At 38.1% G+C, this 17,410-nt stretch overlaps 1 protein-coding gene and 1 long non-coding RNA gene across 3 annotated transcripts in view; one reads left to right on the forward strand and one right to left on the reverse strand.

Annotated features, from left to right (window-relative positions):
- The window catches only part of LOC141368897 (uncharacterized), a 211,982-nt gene that overhangs the window by 33,442 nt on the left and 161,130 nt on the right, over nt 1-17,410 (forward strand). The gene's annotated exons all lie outside the window — the stretch shown is intronic.
- LOC129428934 (uncharacterized) lies at nt 905-6,188 on the reverse strand. 2 transcript variants are annotated; one of them, XR_012372505.1, is made up of 5 exons: nt 5,830-6,188; nt 4,056-4,099; nt 3,937-3,980; nt 3,790-3,841; nt 905-1,244 (listed from the first exon to the last, which is right to left on the reverse strand). It is a non-coding gene; the product is annotated as an uncharacterized lncRNA (long non-coding RNA). The 2 variants fall into 2 exon arrangements; XR_012372504.1 differs by lacking the exon at nt 4,056-4,099 and adding an exon at nt 4,622-4,699 and having other exon boundaries at nt 5,830-6,183.

Below are 17,410 nucleotides of genomic sequence, written 5' to 3' on the forward strand. Positions count from 1 at the left end.
ATAACAGCCTAGGGCCCAATTAATGTCATTCCAAAGAGCCCTTAGTTTAAAACTGAGGTGGTGGGTATATAGAAGTCTATGGTTGTAACTATGGTAACAATAAAATACTGAAAAAAATGTTCCCCTTAATGTCCAAAATCACTGAAATTACAGGGATTTTACACATCAAACAAAACTAGTACATTATAAAACTCTTTTGACTCCTCTTTGGTTTAGCCACCGATCCATTTTTACGTTATTAAAACAGAATGGCAAGAACTGATATCACAGTTTTGCAAGTGCATTAAAAATCAATTTAAATAAGTGACGATTGTATAAACACTTGCCTAGTTTGGGTCATCTTTTGGCGGACCACTGGGGGGGTTTGGCGGACCACTAGTGGACCACACTTTGAGAATTACTGGTGTAGAGTGACAACACATCCATTGTTATAAGATAACCCATACAGAAATGTAATATATGTCAATATATGTAAATTACATATATAATATCAGTGCCCATGTATGTCTGCTGCATATATTAAATATGCAAAATTCATAAATGTAAAATACATGGACATATATGGAAAATATATTTCAAAATATAGCAAAAATGGCCGTTTTCATATAAGTGCCATATATTTTCCCATATATGGACATACATGTGAAATATATGTAAGACACATATATGTATACATGCATATATGTACTTATTTCCATAGTACATACTTTCACTTATATTAGGGATACAAATAAATATGCTTCAAATATGATGACACCATGTACTTTCACTTATATTAGGGATACAAATATGCTTCTTATATGATGCCACCATGTACTTTCACTTATATTAGTGGCACAACTATGTTTTTTTATACAGCCTACACATATATTTGTACTAATTCTACAGAACACACAATTCCAAGTCTTTTCAAATACAAACTTTACTGCATTTTTTCAGCACAGACTTGACAAGTACAAACAAGTACAAACTTTTCAAGTAAAAACTTTAACTTCATTTAACATCAACTTCAGACTTTATTTTCTTTTTAAAGCCTTTTCAAAGCGCTCACTTTTTTCCCTCAGTATTACATTTTCAAACTTCTAGGCACATTTAAAACATTCCCAAACTCACTCGCTGGGGAAAAACACACTCATTTTTAGTTAACATTTTTCCTGGACATTGTCAGTCTTAGCTCTGCCATCTTCCCATTCAGGTCTGTTCCAATCTGGCCAGCCAAAACGAGTACTTTGACATAACTGCATCTGAGAAAGTACATTTTTCAAGAAAAAGTTTTAGGCATTAAGCAGACAAAACACTGGTGGATAAACTTATCACAAAGATAAAAAAAACTTTATTGCAGTTTCTTCTAGTGCAAGTCAGTAAAATTAAGTGACAAAGTACGTGAAGAGGCAAGTAAGGCCACACTTAGTGCAAGCATGGCAGCCAGTTTTGCACCAATTAAATTTGCAGCGAGATAGGGTCATAGTGCCAAACACCACCCTCCTCCACCACCTCTCATCAAAACTATTTTTTACGCAGAATGTGAATTTGAACACATACATTGAAAATTCTTGAATGCACTAACTGCAGCCCCATGAATGATTGTCCATTTGTTGGCAGATACCTCCATGGGTGTGGTTCGAAAGCAGGCACTAAGCCGAAAGGGGTGGTGGTAGCACAGCAGTTAAGGAACCTGGCTAGTATGCTAGCCTAGAATTTGTGAGTTTGAATCCTGGTCACCACCGTTGTGCCCTTGAGCAAGGCACTTAACCCCAAGTTGAACTTTGTAAGTGTACAAACAGTTTAATAAGAAGTAGGGCTGTCACTTTTTATTCGATATTCAAATATGCATTCAAACATGACGTGAAATATCCACTATAAATAAACCATCCGTTTTTTTTTAAATGCCATGTGTAGTGCATTTTTTACAGTCTAACACCTCGTAATAGGGAGGAAGCTGAGAATGAGACCGACGGCAACTGTGCGCAAGAGAGGGAAGATGTGGCTCCGGCTTCTGCAGAGTTTTTTTGCTTTTCCTGTGGAAATTTTTTGGATAATTCTGCGGAATGATTTTAAATATTTAAAAAATACATAAGAGAATTTAAGCCGTAAATATTACAAAATTGCATCTAGAATAATTACTTTTTAAAGGCTTACAATGAAAATGAAAACACCAAACCAAACAAGTGCTCTGAATTAAATTGGACCAACACGAACCAGATAAATAGAATTATAGTTTGCATATAAAATTACATATATTATTGTTTATAGTGTTATAGCAGAATAATAAGCTTGTGTTAAAGGGACATTCCACTTTTTTTTGAAAATATGCTAATGTTTCAGCTCCCCTGAGTTAAACATTTGATTCTTACTGAGAAAATATACTCTCAAACTGGCATAATAATCAGTGACTTCGCCGATGCAACATGGCCGCAGCAGGCGCAGCGACACTACACACTGCCCGAAAATAGTCCCCTTGGTTACCTTCAATGGCAGGGGACTATTTTCGGGCAGTGCGCACCACCACCACGCCCGCCGCAGCCATGCCACATCAGCAAAGTCACTGATCCCTACACCAGAATGAGAGTATAGGTCTAACCATATCTGCAAATAAAATAGCAACTTTTAATTTCCGTCGGTCTTAGTACACAATGTAATTACAGAAGAGTCAAGTTTTAAATAGGAAAAATATTGAAACTGATCACGACCCACAGTCGGCTCGCATGCGATTTGCGGATTAATATGCAAATTTAAATAGGGTGAAAGTTGATCATTTGCACGTGTTTCAAAGGCTTGCAAATGTTAACACTTAAGTGATTTTAAACAATTTAACCGCAAAAAGGCGCTAAAATAAAAAAATTAATTTCTGTACACACAGACGCACATGAATTTGAAAGTGTCCGGCCCAACTCCAATCAAACATGATTATCCCTACGCCCTTCAAAGATCAGAACTCTTGATGTATAAAATACATTTGGCGAATAAAGCACTGAAAAAGCAATGAAAAAACATGTGGAGCGACTGTTTATGCAGCATCTTCTTCCCAAAGCGCCGTTTGGAATTCGTCCTCCGTCCTAACCGGTTCAGAAACGTCAACTTTAGGGTTGAACCAAAAACCGGAAACTACTGTTTCTGTTCGGAACGAACCAATTGGGAAAAAATTCAGGTTCAAAGCCATGATGTAAACTTTATATTAAACAACAACAGCATTTGTCTTGTAAACTGATTTAAAATGATCACGTGCTGACTGTCGCATGTCACATAGACGACAGAGTGAAGTAAGATCTGCTTAACTCAGCAGTACGTTTTATTTCTCAAATATCAATGGTTTGTGTTCTCTATCATTAAAAACGGTCAAGCAAACAGCACGCGCAGGGTTAATGCATATGCACGCGCGCATACATAGGCTACGTGTGTGCTTGTTGTCAGTGACGATTACTTTTCACAAACACGCTCAAGCGCGGGATATGTGTGCTTGATTTTTCTCAAAAGTGACAGCCCTAATAAGAAGATCCTTTATAAAGACATTACGCGTATACAGACAGGAGCCATCTTAGAAAACAGTCTCGATAAGTCGAGCAACGAATGTCGTGCTATATACATTTGACACCCCTATAATCCCTCCCACTCTGAAGTGTTGCTGAACTCAATGGAAAAGCTAACCAAGCCAAAGTAAAGTGAGCTGACTCGACCTTACCTGTAGGGTACTATGCAATGGAAAAGCGCCAAAACCCCTTTAACCATAAAACAGGGTTAAAATGACGTGCTGTCTCTAACTACAATATAAAAACGTAAGATTTACATTACCATAACATCTTCACTCTGAAGAGTCGCTCAACTTCTTCTAACTCAGTCAAGTCTTTTAGAGAGAGTGATAGAGGTAATGTGATTAGTAGCTACTGAATACACTACAGTTTATACATTTAGTACATTACTTAATTACTTGCCATTTACCTTTCATTATGTACCGTGACTGGATAATCCATCCATTCTCTGACCTTTAATAAAAAAATACAAAGATAAACTTAATTAACACCTGTCACCGGTATCAACTGGCAGAAATTCACTCTTACCATACAGCATATGTGAAAGAGCTCAGGAAATCACTCTGATGGGCCTACTAGGGTTGGGCGGTATGACGGTATATTCCGTTACCGCGGAATAAAATGTCAGACGTAACAGATTTTTCTATTCCGCCGAATGCAAATATGTGGGCATGGCTAACTCTGCCCTCCCACATGTTAAAACAGACTTCATGATCATCACATCATAGCATCTGTCATATGTATAATATCTAGAGCTTCGTCTCTCATATAGGATAGGTAGGCTATTCATCCTGTCTGTAGGTTTTTGCATATACACCTGTTCATTTTACATATTGCCTATTTTTAATGTAATGTATGCATAAATACAAAATACAATGAAGGCATACTATAGCTTCAATAGTCTACTAAATTAAAAAAATTATCAAGACTTAATCTGTTGTTATCTTCTGGGCATTTTCACTTTAACATTATTAACTTTAAATTGCTCATAATTTAAAAACTGCGGTGGACATTTAGTTAAAAGCTAGAGTGAGTTGCAAATTTCTGTACATTTTTATAATAAAAAAACAATATAAACTGAAAAATATTTATACCGTGAATATACCGTTCCGTGAAATAAAATGACTCATTCCGTGGAATAGATTTTTGGTCATTCCGCCCATCCCTAGGGCCTACAAAAAGAGAATAAAAGGGAAAAACACTGCGATTAGGCAAGGTTTAAGCCAAACATTAGTTGTAATTTTGGTGAGGTAGTATTGACTCCAGCCATGTCAAGCGATAAGTGCTTGGCCTTGCAATGTCTGCTTAAACACAAACATAACCCTCTCACTAAAATAAAAGTATAACTCTTACATAAATATAAATATAAATATAAGGAATGTCAAAATGCATTAGATATGAACCTTTTAAATATATTAACTAAAGCACACCACCTGTTGCCAGAAAGCTGTTTTTATCTATCCGTGTGTCTCAATCAGCTCCCTTGTTCAGTAGTCAGGGCACTGATCAGGGAGTCAGCCATTTTAAGGGCTGTCTCAATCTCAAAATCCGTTTAGTGCACTGGAACGTTCGTTCCCTAAAAATTCCCACAATGCAACGCAAAAACCAGTAAGCATCAATGGTCCCTATGTTCCCTTACCGGAAATCACGTGACCTTTTCTGAAGCTCGCCAACCGAACATCACGATCCAACTCAATAAACTTTATAAAATGTTACAGAACTTTTATAAAAGACAAACATTTGTTTAGTTGTAAATATAAACACACATTGCTACACAGTAAGGGACCACAATCTACTCAATATTTAAAATAATAATATTGATTTAAAATTGTAAATATATTTATTACATTTAAAATGTAATTGCCTCCAATTTTAGGCACAGATATGTAAGAGAATAATGACAGCATTTTTCACAATGTACTGTTTTTAAAATTAAGTCGGAGAGATGTTGGTTTTGCTGGTTGTTGATGAGTAACAGCTGTGAGTGATTACAACGCGCTTAAGCAGCCACGTGCTTAAGCAGCCACGTGACAGAAATAAGTGAACATTGTCCCAATGTGAAGTGAGCTAGGGTCCTTACCAGTGCACACATTATACTGATTCACGACCTCGGGAGCTAGGGAACGAATTGAGACACACGGTATATAATTTACATTCTGATGTAACAGTTACATTACCAATGTCTGTGAAAATGTCTGTAGGCCTACACGTTATTTTTCTAGAACAGTAATGACTAATTAGGCTTTAAACAAACTAGACAGCAAGAAACGTATGCAAAATATATTAAATATTTTAAACTTACTTCTAAAACCCCGCTGTGCTGTTATCATCTTCTCACTCCTGTCAGATTTTCCCGGTCATTTTTGTTCTTCTGCGCTTTTGGCCTGAGTGGTGGTTGGCAACTGAAGGGTCATTAGCGCCTCCTACTGGACTGGGTGTAGCGCATTCAATAGGCAGTGGATGAAATTTTTATTATATGCTGTGTTCTTTTGACTATTTATTATTAATTAAGCAATACATTTAACACGATTTAATAATAATAATAATAATAATAATAATAATATGTAAATTCGCTAAACAAACACTATACTAAAAGATATAAAAGCAACATTAGGTTATTTATTTATTTATTAACTTTACAAATCCCTGCACAAATAAAATAAAAAACTAAACTAAATTAAAATAATAAAATAAAAATTAATAATGTAATTGATTTGTGATTATTAATAATAATCAGTATCAACTTATCACTGTTTGTTAATAAACACAGACTTAGTTGGCAGTTTTCTGATGATGGTAAACTAGATAAAATAGCCGTTGATTCCCCATAATGATCATACATTTCAAATCTTCTTGAACACTTACATATTTAAAGATTATCTGACCAGATATTTTTTACTTGCTGTATAAAAGCAAAAACTTGTCTGATGGTGATCCTGGGGGGGGGGTCTTTAGGTCACAAAACTAACAGGACTTCATAATATAGTATTTTTAAATACAATAATGCAGTGTTTTCTTTGTCACTTTTGACAAATACATCCACAAAGTACCATAACCATATGCCACAAATTTAAAAATGCATCAGTATCACATGCATGTATGTTTACATACATTTATTAAATATGTGGAAAACAAATATGTATGTCACATATTTATAATTAATGTTTTCCAAAAATGCGAGAAACCAATACTATGCTGTAATATATGCAGATATATGGTATCATATATTGATGACCCCAAATATTTTTTTCACATGTTTGGACACATAAATGTTCATATATGTTGCAGGCATATATTGTGTTCTCAGATAAGTCAAATATATGTATAGATATGTGGAAAACAAATATGTATGTCACATATTTAGGGGTCAAGCCCCGAAGGGGCGTAGAACCCTATTGTTATTGTTAGTTTTTAGGGGTCAAGCCCCGAAGGGGCGTAGAACCCTATTGTATTTGTTAGTTTTCTTATTATTATTATTAGTTAGGGGTCAAGCCCCGAAGGGGCGTAGAACCCTATTGTTATTGTTAGTTTTCTTATTAGGGGTCAAGCCCCGAAGGGGCGTAGAACCCTATTGTTATTGTTAGTTTTCTTATTAGGGGTCAAGCCCCGAAGGGGCGTAGAACCCTATTGTTATTGTTAGTTTTCTTATTATTATTATTTATCTTCCTCGTTCTTCCGCCGAAAGTCAATGGCAGCCCATAGAACCGTACATAGGAAAGTTATGAAATTTGGCACACATGTAGAGGACAGTCTCAGAAGTTACTATAGCAACATTGGTGTGTCTGACTCAAACCCTCTAGCGCCACCAACAGTCCAAAAATCCACTTATGTTCATGCTCATAACTTCTGACCCATGAGTCCTAGAAACTAAATTCTTGTTTCCTCTGAATCCTTGGCTCATGATGATTCAATTGCACACTTTGATGTCATTTGTGTCATGCAAATCTTTCCGCCATTTTGAATTTTCCGTAAAACCTACTTTTTCGAACTCCTCCTAGACCGTTTGTCCGATTTGCATGTCCTTTGGTATGTAGCATCTAGAGACACCCAAGACAAAAAGTTATCAAAAGCTTTTTGATAGACCAATGCGTTCTCATATAAATTGACACCATATATGGCGGCGAGCACGCCAAAACGGACGTGAGGCCTTATCTTCGCAAAACTTTATTGTATCGACACGAAACTTGGTATATGTCATAACAGTCATGACCTGAGGGTGCCTGCAACGTTTCGTCACAGCGCCACCTAGTGGTCACGAGATTCGAAAAATGCCTATTTTCGCTTATAACTACTTCAAACTTGAGTCTAAAATCATGAAGGTGGTCTTGTTAGATTCCTTGAGGCATGCCGAGTCTAACGATACCAAACGGTTTTCGGTCGGCCATTTTGGGTGTCGGCCATTTTGAATTTTCTCATTAAGTTCAGTATTTCACAAACAGAATGGCGTATCGCTACGAAATTTGGCATGGTTCATCAGTGACATGTTCTGAGCGCACCTATAAATCTTTAGGACGGCGCCACCTAGTGGTCAGGATATGTAAAAAATTTTTAAAAATCTTTATATCATTTGATTAAATTGCCACTATGACATAAGACTTCACTCTATTGATTCCTTGGCTCATGCTGAGTCCGACTGTACCAAATATGTCTGAGTCAAACCTACTTCCTGTCGGCCATTTTGAATTATATTGAACACCTACTTTTTCGAACTCCTCCTAGAGCGCTCGTGTGATTGGCTTGATTTTTGGTATGCATCATCTAGATACACTCTAGACAAAAAGTTATCAAAAGCTTTTCGGTAGACCTATCCGTTGTCGTATAACGCATCAAAGAATGCGAGGGCGAGCACGCCAAAATGTGTTTGAGCCTGTATCTTCGCAAAACTTTTGCGTATTAATATGAGACTTGGTATATGTCATAACAGTGATGACCTGAGGGTGCATGCACCATTTCGTCACACTGCCCCCTACTGGTCACGAGATATAAAAAATGTCTATTTTTGCTTATAACTACTGCAAATTTGAATGTAAAGTTATGAGACTGGTCTTGTTAGATTTCGTGAGGCATGCCGAGTCAAACGATACCAAATGGTTTTTGGTCGGCCATTTTGTGTGTCGGCCATTTTGAATTTTTCTTTAAGTTCAAGTATTTCAGAAACGCAATTGCGTATTGTTATGAAACTTGGTATGATTCATCAGCAACATGTTCTGGGAGGACTTGTAAACTTTTCGGTGCCCCCTAGTGGTCAAGAGATTTGAAGCTATATCTCTGCATCCCTTTATTGTATTTACACCAAATTTGGTGGGTGTCATCACAATCAAGACCTGAGTCACAATTTATTTTTTGGTCAGTGCCCCCTAGTGGTCAAGTCATTTAAGGCTATATCTCTGCATCTCTTTATTGTATTTACACCAAATTTGGTGGGTGTCATCACAATCAAGACCTGAGTCACAATTTATTTTTTGGTCAGTGCCCCCTAGTGGTCAAGTCATTTAAGGCTATATCTCCGTATCGCTTTATTGTATTTACACTAAATTTGGTATGTGTCATCACAGTCATGACCTGAGGCACCATCTATTCTTTCGGCACAGTGCCACCTAGTGGTCTCAAGATACGAAAAAAATTTTTTTTTTCATAAAACTAATGCAAACTTAGATCTTAAATCATGACAGTCATCACGTATGAATCATTTTTTGCCATGTTTGGCTTGACCCCGGTATCGCTGCTTGCAGCTATATTTAGGGGTCAAGCCCCGAAGGGGCGTAGAACCCTATTGTTATTGTTAGTTTTCTTATTATTATTATTATTATTATTATTATTATATATTATTCTTCTTCTTGTTCTTCCGCCATTGAAGTCAATGGCAGCCCACAGAACCGTACATGGGAAAGTTATGAAATTTGGCACACATGTAGAGGACGGTCTTAGAAGTTACTATAGCAACATTGGTGTGTCTGACTCAAACCCTCTAGCGCCACCAACAGTCCAAAAATCCACTTATGTTCATGCTCATAACTCCTGACCCGTGAGTCCTAGAAACTAAATTCCTGTTTCTTCTGAATCCTTGGCTCATGATGATTCAATTGCATACATTGATGTCATTTGTGTCATGCAAATTTTTCCGCCATTTTGAATTTTTCGTAAAACCTACTTTTTCGAACTCCTCCTAGAGCGTCCGTCCGATTTGCATGTCCTTTGATAAATAGCATCTAAAGACACCCCAGACAAAAAGTTATCAAAAGCTTTTTGATAGACCAATGCGTTCTCGTATAAATTGACAACATATATGGCGGCGAGCACGCCAAAACGGACGTGAGGCCATATCTTCGCAAAACTTTATTGTATCGACACGAAACTTGGTATATGTCATTACAGTCATGACCTGAGGGTGCCTGCAACGTTTCGTCACAGCGCCACCTAGTGGTCACGAGATTGGAAAAATGCATATTTTCGCTTATAACTACTTCAAACTTGAGTCTAAAATCATGAAGGAGGTCTTGTTAGGTTCCTTGAGGCATGCCGAGTCAAACGATACCAAACCGTTTTCGGTCGGCCATTTTGGGTGTCGGCCATTTTGAATTTTCTCATTAAGTTCAGTATTTCACAAAAAGAATGGCGTATCGCTACGAAATTTGGCATGGTTCATCAGGGACATGTTCTGAGCGCACCTATAAATCTTTAGGACGGCGCCACCTAGTGGTCAGAACATGTAAATACATTGTTTATAATCTTTATATCTTTTGATTAAATTGCCACACTGACATAAGTCTTCACTCTATTGATTCCTTGGCTCATACTGAGTCTGACTGTACCAAATATGTTTGAGTCAAACCTACTTCCTGTCGGCCATTTTGAATTATATTGAACACCTACTTTTTCGAACTCCTCCTAGAGCGCTCGTGTGATTGGCTTGATTTTTGGTATGCATCATCTAGAGACACTCTAGACAAAAAGTTATCAAAAGCTTTTCGGTAGACCTATCCGTTGTCGTATAACGCATCAAAGAATGCGAAGGCGAGCACGCCAAAATGTGTTTGAGCCTGTATCTTCGCAAAACTTTTGTGTATTAATATGAGACTTGGTATATGTCATAACAGTGATGACCAGAGGGTGCATGCACCATTTCGTCACACTGCCCCCTACTGGTCACGAGATATAAAAAATGTCTATTTTTGTTTATAACTACTGCAATCTTGAATGTAAAATTATGAGACTGGTCTTGTTAGATTTCATGAGGCATGCCGAGTCAAACGATACCAAATGGTTTTTGGTCGGCCATTTTGTGTGTCGGCCATTTTGAATTTTTTCTTTAAGTTCAAGTATTTCAGAAACGCAATTGCGTATTGTTATGAAACTTGGTATGGTTCATCAGCAACATGTTCTGGAAGGACTTGTAAACTGTTTTGGTGCCCCCTAGTGGTCAAGAGATTTGAAGCTATATCTCTGCATCTCTTTATCGTATTTACACCAAATTTGGTGGGTGTCATCACAATCAAGACCTGAGTCACAATTTATTGTTTGGTCAGTGCCCCCTAGTGGTCAAGTCATTTAAGGCTATATCTCCGTATCGCTTTATTGTATTTACTCCAAATTTGGTATGTGTCATCACAGTCATGACCTGAGGCACCATCTATTGTTTCAGCAAAGCGCCACCTAGTGGTCTCAAGATACAAATAATTGCTATTTTTTCATAAAACTAATGCAAACTTAGATCTTAAATCATGACAGTCAGCACGTATGAATCATTTTATCCCATGTTTGGCTTGACCCCGGTATCGCTGCTTGCAGCTATATTTAGGGGTCAAGCCCCGAAGGGGCGAAGACCCCTATTGTATTTGTTAGTTTTCTTTTTACAATTATTATTAGTTATTCTTCTTCCGCCATTGCGGTCTATGGCAGCCCATAGAACCGTACGTAGGAAAGTTATGAAATTTGGCACACTGATAAAGGACACTCCAGTGTGTCCCCACAGCAAATTTGGAGTCTCTATGTCTAACCCGCTAGCGCCACCAACAGTCCAAAGTTGCACTTATGTTTTTGCTTATAACTTCTGGTCCGTATGTCCTAGAAACACAATTTTCGTTTCCTCGGATTCCTTGGCTCAAGACGATTCGAAAGGACCCTATGACGTCATTTTCCGTCATGAAAATTTTTCCACTATTTTGAATTATTCGTAAAACCTACTTTTTCGAACTTGTCCTAGAGCTTTTGTCCGATTGCCACGAAAATCGGCACGTAGCATCTAGAGACACTCATGGCAAAAAGTTATCAAAAGAATTTCAATACACCAATCCGTTGTCGTATACCGCCTTAACAAATTTTACGTAGAGTGCAAAAAAACTGATTTTAGGCTGTATCTTCGTCAAACTTAGGCCTATTGACATGACACTTGGTACTTGTGATGCCAGTCAGGAACTGAGGGTGCATGCACAGTTTCGTCGCAGCGCCACCTAGTGGTCAGATTAATGTATTACACGCCTATAACTTTGGCTGCGGTCAATGTATTGTCACGGGACTTGTTTCCTTGGAGTTTTGAACAGTTGCCGAGTCCAACGATACCAAACTTGCCAGAATTCGCCTTACGGTTAACCCTGCGCAGCAAAATAGCGCTTAAAAAACACGCGCGAATATCTCTGCGAGCGTAATTCTGATCGACTCAAAAACACCATAGGAAGAAACTAACCTTACCTTCTGAACAAAAAGTTCTATTGGCGTTATATTAAAATTTTCATCAGAAATGGCCGAAAATTGCAAAAAACGAAAAATTACATTCAAATTTTGTTTTTTTTACACATAAATGGTTGTAACTTCGTAACGAAAATATATTTTTTCACCAGATTTGCTACGCTGATGCATGAGCACATTCTGAGGCAACACAAAAAAAATTGTGTGCTTGCACCACTAGATGGCCTTATAATTGAACAAAACCTTTGATAACAAGCCAGCCTTATGGTCATACAACTGTTTCTTAACTAAACTAAAGTGTATTGTCATAAAACTAGCTAGATGTAACACAATCATGACCTGATGTTGCATGCACAATTTTTTCATTGCGCCACCTACTGGTTTTGAGATAGAATATAGTATTTTTGCCTAAAACTACTGCAACAACACATCTAAAACCATGAGTCATCATGGATTATTCCTTTCATGGCTTTGACTATAATCACTGGTGGTTGCCAATTTACTCCCTAGCAACCATTGAGAATACCTTATCAACCGTTTTTGCAAAAGCTATATCTCTGAATCAGAACATCGTAGAGACACGGGGATGGTCTCTTTTGACTAATTAAACTTGTTATAACATGACGTGACCCATGTTTTGCCACTGCAAACACCACTCGCATGTCCTTCAGTGCTCTAATGTTCCCTGATTGTCAATAACAGAAGGACGATTGCAGTAGACAAGAACTTAGATTATTTTTGTTGATAACTTTTTTGTTTTTTTCATCTAAAATTATTAGGTTTACCTAGGTTCTTCAATCTGCTTATCCAATCTCAATTTTAAATCCTTTTGTGCCCTTTTCGGCTTGACCCCGGCATTGCTGCTTGCAGCTATATTTAGGGGTCAAGCCCCGAAGGGGCGTAGAACCCTATTGTTATTGTTAGTTTTCTTATTATTAGGGGTCAAGCCACGAAGTGGCGTAGACACCTATTGTTTCTGTTAGTTTTCTTATTAGGGGTCAAGCCCCGAAGGGGCGTAGAACCCTATTGTTATTGTTAGTTTTCTTATTATTATTATTATTATTCTTGTTCCGCGTTCTTCCACCCAAAAGTCAATGGCAGCCCATAGAACCGTACGTAGGAAAGTTATGAAACTTGGCACACATGTAGAGGACAGTCTCAGAAGTTACTATAGCAACATTGGTGTGTCTGACTCAAACCCTCTAGCGCCACCAACAGTCCAAAAATCCACTTATGTTCATGCTCATAACTTCTGACCCGTGAGTCCTAGAAACTAAATTATTGTTTCCTCTGAATCCTTTGCTCATGATGATTCAATTGCACACATTGATGTCATTTGTGTCATGCACATCTTTCCGCCATTTTGAATTTTCCGTAAAACCTACTTTTTCGAACTCCTCCTAGACCGTTCGTCCGATTTGCATGTCCTTTGGTATGTAGCATCTAGAGACACCCCAGACAAAAAGTTATCAAAAGCTTTTTGATAGACCAATGCGTTCTTGTATAAATTGACAACATATATGGTGGCGAGCACGCCAAAACGGACGTGAGGCTGTATCTTCGCAAAAATTTATTGTATCGACACGAAACTTGGTATATGTCATTACAGTCATGACCTGAGGGTGCCTGCAACGTTTCGTCACAGCGCCACCTAGTGGTCACGAGATTCGAAAAATGCCTATTTTCGCTTATAACTACTTCAAACTTGAGTCTAAAATCATGAAGGTGGTCTTGTTAGATTCCTTGAGGCATGCCGAGTCAAACGATAACAAACGGTTTTCGGTCGGCCATTTTGGGTGTCGGCCATTTTGAATTTTCTCATTAAGTTCAGTATTTCACAAACAGAATGACGTATCGCTACGAAATTTGGCATGGTTCATCAGTGACATGTTCTGAGCGCACCTATAAATCTTTAGGACAGCGCCACCTAGTGGTCAGGATATATAAATAAATTGTTTAAAATCTTTATAGCATTTGATTCATTTGCCACACTGAAATGAGACTTCACTCTATTGATTCCTTGGCTCGTGCTGAGTCCGACTGTACCAAATATGTCAGAGTCAAACCTACTTCCTGTCGGCCATTTTGAATTATATTGAACACCTACTTTTTCGAACTCCTCCTAGAGCGCTCGTGTGATTGGCTTGATTTTTGGTATGCATCATCTAGAGACACTCTAGACAAAAAGTTATCAAAAGATTTTCGGTAGACCTATCCGTTGTCGTATAACGCATCAAAGAATGCGAGGGCGAGCACGCCAAAATGTGTTTGAGCCTGTATCTTCGCAAAACTTTTGCGTATTAATATGAGACTTGGTAAATGTCATAACAGTGATGACCTGAGGGTGCATGCACCATTTTGTCACACTGCCCCCTACTGGTCACGAGATATAAAAAATGTCTATTTTTGCTTATAACTACTGCAAATTTGAATGTAAAATTATGAGACTGGTCTTGTTAGATTTCGTGAGGCATGCCGAGTCAAACGATAACAAATGGTTTTTGGTCGGCCATTTTGTGTGTCGGCCATTTTGAATTTTTTCTTTAAATTCAAGTATTTCAGAAACGCAATTGCGTATAGTTATGAAACTTGGTACGGTTCATCAGCAACATGTTCTGGAAGAACTTGTAAACTTTTCGGCACCCCCTAGTGGTCAAGAGATTTGAAGCTATATCTCTGCATGTCTTTATCGTATTTACACCAAATTTGGTGGGTGTCATCACAATCAAGACCTGAGTCATAATTTATGGTTTGGTCAGTGCCCCCTAGTGGTCAAGTCATTTAAGGCTATATCTCCGTATCGCTTTATCGTATTTACACCAAATTTGGTGGGTGTCATCACAATCAAGACCTGAGTCATAATTTATTGTTTGGTCAGTGCCCCCTAGTGGTCAAGTCATTTAAGGCTATATCTCCATATCGCTTTATCGTATTTACACTAAATTTGGTATGTGTCATCACAGTCATGACCTGAGGCACAATCTATTGTTTCGGCACAGCGCCACCTAGTGGTCTCAAGATACAAAAAAATTGCTATTTTTTCATAAAAATATTGCAAACTTAGATGTGAAATCATGACAGTCATCACGTATGAATCATTTTTTCCCATGTTTGGCTTGACCCCGGTATCGCTGCTTGCAGCTATATTTTTCTTATTATTATTTTTCTTCCTCGTTCTTCCGCCGAAATTCAATGGCAGCCCATAGAACCGTACATAGGAAAGTTATGAAATTTGGCACACATGTAGAGGACAGTCTCAGAAGTTACTATAGCAACATTGGTGTGTCTGACTCAAACCCTCTAGCGCCACCAACAGTCCAAAAATTCACTTATGTTCATGCTCACAACTTCTGACCCGTGAGTCCTAGAAACTAAATTCTTGTTTCCTCTGAATCCTTGGCTCATGATGATTCAATTGCACACATTGATGTCATTTTTTTCATGCACATCTTTCCGCCATTTTGAATTTTTCGTAAAACCTACTTTTTCGAACTCCTCCTAGACCGTTTGTCCGATTTGCATGTCCTTTGGTATGTAGCATCTAGAGACACCCCAGACAAAAAGTTATCAAAAGCTTTTTGATAGACCAATGCGTTCTCATATAAATTGACAACATATATGGCGGCGAGCACGCCAAAACGGACGTGAGGCTGTATCTTCGCAAAACTTTGGTGTATCGACACGAAACTTGGTATATGTCATAACAGTCATGACCTGAGGGTGTCTGCAACGTCTCGTCACACCGCCACCTAGTGGTCACGAGATTCGAAAAATGCATATTTTCGCTTATAACTACTTCAAACTTGAGTCTAAAATCATGAAGGTGGTCTTGTTAGATTCCTTGAGGCATGCTGAGTCAAACGATACCAAACGGTTTTCGGTCGGCCATTTTGGGTGTCGGCCATTTTGAATTTTCTCATTAAGTTCAGTATTACACAAACAGAATGGCGTATCGCTACGAAATTTGGCATGGTTCATCAGTGACATGTTCTGAGCGCACCTATAAATCTTTAGGACGGCGCCACCTAGTGGTCAGGATATGTAAAAATAATTTTTTAAATCTTTATATCATTTGATTAAATTGCCACACTGACATAAGACTTCACTCTATTGATTCCTTGGCTCATGCTGAGTCCGACTGTACCAAATATGTCTGAGTCAAACCTACTTCCTGTCGGCCATTTTGAATTATATTGAACACCTACTTTTTCGAACTCCTCCTAGAGCGCTAGAGTGATTGACTTGATTTTTGGTACGCATCATCTAGAGACACTCCAGACAAAAAGTTATCAAAAGCTTTTCGGTAGACCTATCCGTTGTCGTATAACGCATCAAAGAATGCGAGGGCGAGCACGCCAAAATGTGTTTGAGCCTGTATCTTCGCAAAACTTTTGCGTATTAATATGAGACTTGGTATATGTCATAACAGTGATGTCCTAAGGGTGCATGCACCGTTTCGTCACACTGCCCCCTACTGGTCACGAAATATAAAAAATGTCTATTTTTGCTTATAACTACTGCAAACTTGAATGTAAAATTATGAGACTGGTCTTTTTTAGATTTTGTGAGGCATGCCGAGTCAAACGATACCAAATGGTTTTTGGTCGGCCATTTTGTGTGTCGGCCATTTTGAATTTTTCTTTAAGTTCAAGTATTTCAGAAACGCAATTGCGTATTGTTATGAAACTTGGTATGGTTCATCAGCAACATGTTCTGGGAGGACTTGTAAACTTTTCGTTGCCCCCTAGTGGTCAAGAGATTTGAAGCTATATCTCTGAATCTCTTTATCGTATTTACACCAAATTTTGTGGGTGTCATCACAATCAAGACCTGAGTCACAATTTATTTTTTGGTCAGTGCCCCCTAGTGGTCAAGTCATTTAGGGCTATATCTCTGCATCTCTTTATTGTATTTACACCAAATTTGGTGGGTGTCATTACAATCAAGACCTGAGGCACCATCTATTGTTTCGGCACAGCGCCACCTAGTGGTCTCAAGATACAAAAAAATGCTATTTTTTCATAAAACTAATGCAAACTTAGATCTTAAATCATGACAGTCATCACGTATGAATAATTTTTTCCCATGTTTGGCTTGACCCCGGTATCGCTGCTTGCAGCTATATTTATTATTTATCTTCCTCGTTCTTCCACCCAAAAGTCAATGGCAGCCCATAGAACCGTACATAGGAAAGTTAT

This window comes from Misgurnus anguillicaudatus, chromosome 12 (genome assembly GCF_027580225.2).
Source record: "Misgurnus anguillicaudatus chromosome 12, ASM2758022v2, whole genome shotgun sequence".
Lineage (NCBI taxonomy): Eukaryota > Metazoa > Chordata > Actinopteri > Cypriniformes > Cobitidae > Misgurnus > Misgurnus anguillicaudatus.